The sequence below is a fragment of the Mus musculus genome, chromosome 7 (genome assembly GCF_000001635.26).
Source record: "Mus musculus strain C57BL/6J chromosome 7, GRCm38.p6 C57BL/6J".
In the NCBI taxonomy this organism is placed as follows: Eukaryota; Metazoa; Chordata; class Mammalia; order Rodentia; family Muridae; genus Mus; species Mus musculus.
This window is the reverse complement of record NC_000073.6, coordinates 48856967-48866243: the sequence shown is the minus strand read 5'-3', so window position 1 is coordinate 48866243 and position 9277 is coordinate 48856967.

Sequence of the window (9277 nt, the reverse complement as noted above, 5' to 3'; positions counted from 1 at the left end):
TGGTGTGGAAAGGCTAAGAGAGCGGGTGAAAGGCAGGGGAGCTAACATAGTCCTGGCTCTACCCAGCAGCCATTGTCCTACACCTTCTCTATGGAGCAGCTCTAGGGAGGGAAGAGCAGTAAGGGTTCTTTCTTGGCAGGGAACCAACACATACTACACCCCAGTGGGCTCTAGGAGAAAGAATAACTATGGTGTGCTCAAGGTGCATCCTCTTGACCCCATAAGAGACAGGCTGCATGCTGAGAAGACAAGAGCCGCCTCTGGCCAGGGTCTTTCAGGAACATCATACCTGTTTCCTATGTGCTAATGTTGGAAACTACAGACATTTGGATTGCGTGTTATGAACCCAGATCCCAAGGCCACTGAGATAGAATTTAAGGGAACAAGTCCATAGTCATTGCTGTGAGTCAACCTTCCCATCCATCTCCGTGAAACCGAAGACCTGTGGGAGGCTTTGCACTGCTCTGGACATTCATAGGGTCGCCTCTCTTTAGATATGCACTCTGTACGGCCAATGCCAGGTAAGATGACAGATTTTCCTGCTAGTTTAGAGAGCCCTTCTCCTTGAGTGTGTGTAGGTCCTGTGCCTTGCTTCCAATCAAGAAGTCACTGAATGAATGTGGTGTGCGTAGTCTTGTGTGTGGTTATCAGCTCCTATTGGACTAGTTCACATCTCAACTTGAATCTTCGCCGCTTGCTGGCTTTGAGGACTTAACCACCAGAGTCCAACACTGCAAGGAAATAGAGGTGGCCTTTTGGACCTAAAGGTAGCCAGCAGCTAACACAGCCAGAAGGAAACAACTCTAGTTCTGCCGGTAGCCACAGAGAACTGGATTCTGCCAGCAGCCTAACAGTGGAGAACAGGGTACAAAGGGTCCCCGAATGGCTAATGTTTTGAAGGTTTGGTCCCCAGGGCATCAGTGTTTGGAGGTAGGGAACCAGCAGATGAGCTGGAGCATGAATGATTAAACCGTTGACAAACTCATACTTTGATGAAATATGAGGAAGTGGTAGAAACCTTAGGAGGTGGAGCCTGTTTAAAGAAAGCAGTTCTTTGGGGGGGTGGGGGGGTCCTTCAAAGGTATGTCTGGGCCTGGCCCCTTCAGCAATCCTTGACTCATGGCTGCCATGCACAGAGCAGTTTTGCACCAGACAGTCCCCTTTGCTCCCCCCTCCCAAAAAACAATTGTCAAATGGCCATGTGCAGGGACTGCCAAAGTTGTTAGTATCTTTAGATTGTTTTCTGAGATATTTTGTCACCGCAACAGAAAGCTGACAAGAATCAGTCCTCGGGGGAGCCTCAGAAGGACCATAGCCCCAACTGCCTTGGCTGCAGCTTTGAACACCAAGCAGAGGTCCCTGGGCCATGCCAGGCAACTGGCACACTGAAGCAGATAGTACATGGGTGCTGTTTTAAGAGATACTAGGTTTGTGGTAACTCCGTTGAACAACAACAGATATGTGCAGCCACATAGCCCGCCAGCGCCCATAAATACCCTCTTCCTGTCAGGGTATGGTTCATAGGTTTTTAATGGGCATTCACAGAAGGAAAAGTGACTCCACGGGCTTTTCTGGGAACACACCCCATTTCCTTGGCTGGGAACAACTGTCAAGATACTAGGCACTGCACTAATAAAACTTCTCTGAACATTTTTTTCCCCAAACTCCTATCTCTCTCCCCATCTTCCCCTTTTGAGACAGGGTTTAATATGCCTAGGTTGACCTCAAAGTCACTATAGATGAAGATGACCTTGAACTACTGATCCTCCTGCTTCTACCTCCTGAGTGCTGGGCTTACAGGCCTGCCTCACCACTCCTCCTTTATGCAGGGCTAGGGATTGAACCCAGGGCCTAGTGTATGCTGAATCAGCATCCTACCAGCTGAACTATATCCTCAACTAGTTTCCCCTTAAGGAATTTTATTTCCATGGGGATGGAGCCCAGTGACCCATAGCTGGAGGCTGCCTCATGCCTAACCAAGAATGGATCAGACATCCAGCCTCATCTGAACTCCTGGAGTAGGATGCTGTGAATGTCTACCAGTCGCCTTGCCATTTTGACTCCTTAGTGCACTTGCAGAGGCGGCCAAGGTGCAAGTGCACTTGTCTCACCCTCTGCAAAGGCTCCCACCTATGTGTAAATCTGAACTGAAGCCATCTGCCAATCCCCTGATCCTTTGTCATCTGATAACTATCTCTTGCTCAGAGCAAGTCATCATTTCTGTGACTGGAGAAACCAAAGGACACCAGATCACGGAGAGAAAACACAGCTAAGGACTTCAGAATACCTACCTCGCCAGGACTTGTCATGATGGTCAACTGGTAGAGAAGCAGGTAGGAGACAACATGAGGTTCCAGCCAAGACATCCGAGGTCTGCTTAGATCCTGTAGACGGTCCCAGGTTTATGCCTTGCATTATGACTGTGGGGCTTCATGATAGCATAAAAGTGGTAGGCATTCATCAGAAGCAGGACTTTAGGGTTTTGAATCTGGATCATGTCCTGGGCTAGTAATAGGCATTGCAGTGGTCTCTTATACTGGGCATTGCTTGCTGCACCTCCCAGGCTCGTGCGATTGTGAAGGAATCCAGATGTTTTCCCCCAGAGCATTGCTCTGCTGATCTGTGATGCTGTTGGAAGATTTAACATATTATTCATTTTCATCTTAGGCTAGGATGGTCGACCAGGATGTAAGCAGAGGCATCTGCGTGTGCAACTTTTTAAAAGTCTGCATTCGATTTTACACATAGACATTTTGGTCCTGTTGTACAAAACTCATTTGCTTTGCTGTTTCATACAATATTCTCTATGTGAAAATTCTTCCCAAGTTTTATCATGAGTGAAAATATTTTTAGGGCTGGGGAAGCACCTCAGTAGTATGCGTGGCTGGTATGCACAAAGCTCTGGGTCTGATCCCCAGTCCTGCATAACAAAGACATGGTGGTACATGCTTGTAATCCCAACACTTAGGAAGTCAAGAGGGGGAGGGAGGATCAGAGGTTTAAATACTTCTGATAGTGAGCCTGAGGGCCACCTTCAGCTAATGAGAAACAAGAGAAGAAACATTTTTATTTTAGATACAATAGATTAGGATCTTTCTAAAATGATAATGTAGTCCCTGGGTTCCTAAAGGGGATTGTAACACAGTTTAAGCTTCTCATCATGGTTCTTAGGCTCCTGGCTACTATTTAGGAACACAAACTCAAGGAACAAAACATAGGCATCTGAAAATACAGAAGTTATTAATTGGGCAAATGAACATCCTTCTGCGATTTATAGCCCAGGATTTTATGCTTTTCTAGTTCTACATTTTAATTTTTTATTATGTTTGTTTACTTATTAATTAATTGATTTATTTACTTATTGTGTCCGAGTGTCCTCGCTATAGCATACTTGTGGTCAGAAGGCAACTTGCAGAATCAGGTTTCTCCTTCTACCATGGGGGAGCTGGCAATTTAACTCAAGTCATCAGGCTAGGTGGCAAGTGCCTTTACCTGCTGAGCTATATACTGGCCCGTTGGTCCATGTTTTAGAGTTCTTGGTCTCCAGCTTTGACGTCAGCTTCTGTTTGCTTTGTCCTTCTTCCATTATGATGGATCTCTTTCCTGACCCAGAAAAATCTGAAGACTTCCAAGGGAACTCATGTTATCAAACTTGCTTTTGTAAACCACTCCAAGAGGGGGCTGGAGAGATGGCTCAGTGGTTAAGAGCACTGATTGCTCTTCCAGGGGTCCTGAGTTCAATTTCCAGCAACCACATGGAGGCTCACAACCATCTGTAATGGGATCCAATGCCCTCTTCTGGTGTGTCTGAAGGCAGCTACAGTACTCATATAGACAAAATAAATAAGCCACTCCAAGTAGTAGATTCCTTTCTGACCACTTAGGGAAGATCTTTTCCTCTCAGATGGGGAACAGAACCATATCTTAGGTCAGACTTTCCCTGACCATCAGTGGTCTTTTTCACTATCCCAGAGGCCCAAATGTGTTAACACTGGAGAGCTACAAACCTCAGTAATACTGGAAGTATGCCAAATTATAATTTCATAGCTATATTCACTAGCAGTTCAACCCTTGGACAGGACAGTCATGTCTACATAGAGATATTCTGGAAACAAAAAAGTTTTAGAAGTGCTGGGTAGAAGTGAGGTTGGAAGTTGTAAGCAATAAATGCTGTTGGCTTCTGCTGTTAGCCAGCCTGAAAGCAGTATTGCAAGATAATTATTATCAAGCCCATTTTGGGAAGGCTACTTTCAGATAGATAAAGGCGCAAGTCTCCCCCACATAGTAGGCACGCAGGGCCAGTGTATAACCCACACAGTAGGCATGCAGGGCCAGTGTATAAGTGCAGATGTGCCTCGTGACAGCATCTGCACTGATCCCACTATATCACTTGCAGACTGTGGAGAAATAGTCTGACTCCAAGTTGCTCATGACAAATGAGAACAGCGCATAACAACTTGCATTACCCTCCCCCCGCCCCCCATGGGAGGCAGCCATCTTTGCTATCTCACTCAGGCTCTGCATCAGAGGCGATTTACTCTGTATCAAGCTGCTTATCCCAGAACGTTGCATTAAATTTTGTTATGCTATGGCTGAGTTGGTCCAAATGAGAATTTGCACAAGATGTCAGAAGCAGAAACAAAGCCACCGTCACTCTCTGAAGGTCACGGATATTTAATGCAGTGACAGACAGGAAGGTACCAAGGGGCTCCAACTTGCCGTCTTCTACTTCTTCGGGGTGCCAGGTTCTGCTTGGAGCAGTGACTGTAGCTTGTCACCAGAAATATGTTGTTTCCCTATTACTGGCCATCTTGTTCTCTTTGGTACCTAGACATCCTCAGCTTCTCAGACCAGCATGTATATATGGTTTCACGGATCAAAGCAACCTGACATTTCAAACTCCCACTTCCCTCTCTCCTCCCCTAAATGTGTCAAGGTCTATTTCCTTTAAAAGTTATTTCTAACTCACAGTAGTTCTTCTTCCCCTACTAAGTCCCAAATATAAGTCCCTCTGACTTACAGAGGAAATGGGTTGGAGTCTAAGATTGCAGGAGGCTACCTGCTTCCCACAGCCCAGAGAATAGGATGTACCTACAAGTCACAACTTGGCAAGCTATAGGCCATTTTATTGGCCAGAACTTTCAAAGCTGCAAATTCCAGAGCCGAAGCATTCTTAGATCAAAGTGCCCTTTACAAATGCATCACATGGAGTTTAGTCACCTCCCAGCAGCCTCTGACCCAGCTGGTGTAAATGCCTGGAGCTCCCTCACCCAAGATGTTTGGCTTAAGAGCTGAAGTCTGGTTTCTTATGCTGCTTGTGTGCCCTGGGTAAGGAACTTAACCTCTCAGAATTGTTGTTCTCTCCTGGAAACAACCTCAGTGAAGCTCACTGCTCCCCACAACAGACATGAACATAGAAGGGTGACTAGTGAAGGGGAAGGGCATCAGTGGAGTAATTGGAGTGTTGGATGGTGAAAACATAATATACCTGTATGAAAATACAATGAAAATCATTACCGTGCATGATTACCAATGTGCATAATAGTTTGGTGGTTAACAAACGTTCCAGAAAACAAAAGGAAGTTATATTGTATCTCAAGGAGTTGTGTTTGAGGTCCTTTATGGAAAGCAAACTTATTCAAACTTACTAGTGCTTCAAGGTGCAAAAGGAGAAAGAGCATTCAGACAATGGTGTCAAGCAAATGGGAAAGGGCTGGTCCTAAGGAGGAAAGGGGGCTCCAGGGAAACCACTAATCCTCAGACTTCAACACACAGGCCGTGCGTTCCTCTTGGCTAGTACCACATAAAGCAGGTTTAGAGCTGACGGCTGCTACTGTGGCGGGAAGTGGCTACTTCCATGAGAGAGTTCTGACACATGGAGATCCCTCTCATGCTTCTGTTGGGTTTATGCCTTCACTTGACTTCTTAGCCCTAGAACTGTCTGCCCTCTCCATCGTCCCTTCTGTGTCGTGATCTGGAGCTTTCGGTGAGGACTGAAGGGAGCCAGTAGCCTGGCACCTCGGGAACAAGGAGCTGTGTGAGTCATTCTGCATCATCGTCTTCCAGGTCCTGGAGATCCTACTTGGCATTGTTCAAAAGCTTCCTATTTCAACCTTAATTCTGGGTCCCCACACCAGTGCTAGGTTGGCTGTATCAAAACCACCCAGAAGGCATCAGTGGAGTGTGACCTACAATTTCAGAGGGTTCTTTTTCCCGAGGCTAGTATAGAATAGAGTTCTTGAACCTATGGTTGGTTTGTTGTTGTATTTGTTCTTTAAGATTTTTAGGTAGTTCTGTTATGTTGCTAGCTATGAAGATTAATAATCTAGGGAAATCTTCCAGTGTCCAAATTGTCCCTGAAGACTTCTGACGTTAGTCAAGACAAATAAAACCCCATCGCATGCTCTCTGGTTGCAAATCCAGCTCTCTGAACGTATGAGCAGTGTGGCAGTGAGCTGTGTGGTTCTTTACTTGGGACACTGGAACCTCCACCTTCAGAAGGTGAGACACCAGGTTGACTGATGCCAAAATGCACAACAAACCAAGCAATGTCTACGAGAAGGTTTCTAATGGGGCCCATGGATTTTGTACATAATGTTCACAGTGGCAGGGGATATTTGGAAATTAACTGGCCAACGTGAAGGTAAAAAGAGAAACCAAACAAAAGGAAAGGAAAGGCTGGCCAGTTCTGACAGGAAGAGATAACAGACACCAAACTGAATTGCAAAATAATTCTGAAGTGAATGCTATGATGCCGCCTTGGCGAATAAAGATGAATTCTCCTGAAATGATGGGATCAGCCTCTCTTCAGAATAATAAGCTTTTGAGAAAAGAAACAGTGGGAATTTAGACTTTAAGATATACCTGAAAAATTGTCCACTGGGGCTCAATAAGACAAATAGGCTAATGCATTACTTAACAGAGATATTATATTAGCCTGGCCCAGAGCCAGTAGAATGGACTAGAGAGTCCAGAGAGGCTCACAGTAACTGCAGTCAGTTAGTCAGTCAGTGTAGCACTTCAGGGGAGGAGGGACGGTGCCTTTCATCAAGTAGGGATAGAACACTTGGTAGCCACACACAAAAGTACAACCCACCCCCCCCCCAATCTTCACCTTGCACCCTGCAAAAATCTGTTCCATGTAGACACAGGCCTAGGTATAAAATATAAACTTACACAACATTTAGGAGAAGTGCTACGTTGGGTTGAGTGAAAATGTTTATGTACAACCCCCAAAGTATGACCTACAAAACTGGACTTATATAACCTATAACCTGGACTTCAAAATGAATTTTAAAATGTTCATAAGGATACTGTTTAAAAAAGGAAAATGGAAAAATCTGACCTGAAAGGCTGGCCTGTTATAGAACCTGATTTATATGAAAATCTGGAAAGGGCAAAAGTTTGTAGTGGAGAACAGATTAGTGGTTATAGGTGATTAGGAGCAAAAGTAGATGTGACCGTAGCGGAAATCACAGGACAATCTGGGGATCTATTAGGGTTCCTTAGAGGAGCAGAACTAATAGAATAAACATACAAATTCAAGGAGGTTTTATTAGATTGGCCTAATAATATGGTCTGGTCTTCCAACAATGGCTGTCTCACACTGGAGAGAATCCAGCAGTTTCTTGGTACACAAGATTGGCTGCCTCTGTACTCTCAGACTGGTGCTGAATGCTTGAAGACTTCTTGGAGAGTGACTGGTCTTTATTACAGTATAATGCTACAGTAATATCAGTGCAGAAATGCAACAGTAGCAGACAGCAGGATGGAGGAACTCCCCAGTAAGATTGGAGGAAGATAAGCAGGCAAAAATCCAAGTTTTCTGGTTCTGTCTCCCTTTTATCGGGCAGAAGGGACCACCCACATCTAGGGTGGGCCTTCTTACTTCAAATAATCCAGTCTGGGAAATTCATCACAGATCTTTCCAGCAGCTGTGTTTTAGTTGATTCCAGGTCTAATCAAGTTGACCAGAGTTTATCCTCACCAGGGTGGTGATGGTCACTTGGATCTATATGTTCATTAGAACACATACAACAATACACCAAAAGGCACATGCACTTAGAGATATGTTTATAAAATTGCTGTGCCATACTCTGGATTGTTGCCAGACCTTACCTGAAGGTCTCCTGTGATAAAGCATATTCACTGGTTTTGAAGATCACAGATCCCACTAAAGTAGGTCTTCTTTCCAGTGGATCTGCTGGAAATGGGTTACAGGGTCCCAAGCTGTCTGTCCTTCCAGCCTCGGGCAGGTGGAAGCCACTGCACTGTTCTCTCACAGTGGGCTGTAAGAAATGTTTCTTTTTCTATCACTGTTATCGAGTGGGAAACAAACCACGGCCCTGTAAAATAGCTTGGAATTTTTCTTCTATGTTAAAATAAAATCAACTCATCTGCTACTCTGCACTCATTGATTTTAGTTTTGTTTTGCTTTCCCCTGAAACAGTTTCTCGTAACTTTGGCAACCTGTAACCCATTTCCATCTGACTGGGAACTGGTTCTGTAGACCAGGCTGGCCTTGAACTCAGAGATCCACCTACTTCTGCCTCCTGCATGCTGGGATTAAAGGTTTGGGTCACTACCGCTTGTCAGTTTTCTTCCTCTTTTCCCTAGGTTTATTTGTGTATATATTTTACGTATGAGTGCTCTGTCTGTGTGTACACATGCATACCAGAAGGGGGTGTCAAATCCCATTATAGAAGTTTGTGAGCCACCATGTGGTTGCTGGGAATCGAACTCAGGACCTCAGGAAGGGTTCTTAATCTCTCAGCCATCTTCTTTCAGCTAATTCTTTCCAGCTCCATTTTCTTGAAAGAATTTGATTCCTTTCTTTATGATAGTTCATCATATATTTGAAGATTTCTTGTAGGTTTCATCTCCAGGTCTTCTCTGAGTATATGTGTCTGGTTCTTCGGGATTTCCTTTGCAACTATCTAAGATTATCACTTCCCAGAGCGTAGGCTTCTTTTTCAATATTTCTTCCCAATCACCACAATAGAAAATGATACTTAATTTTCAACTAGCTTCTACTTTACAAAGATGGGCTTTGTTATTGAAATGGATCCCATGGTCTCTGATTTCACATGTGCAGAAAAGAATGCATAATGAAACCTTCTTTGCAGGTCAGCCAACATTAAGTGTCAACTTTTGTGGTCAGTCTCTACTGGCTCCATACCCTCTGGGAATTCTTAGAGAGCTAGGAAAGTGTAGGATTGGGAGACAACCCACAATCCAAAGGAATTCGTAGACCTGCCTGAAACATTACCAAACAAAT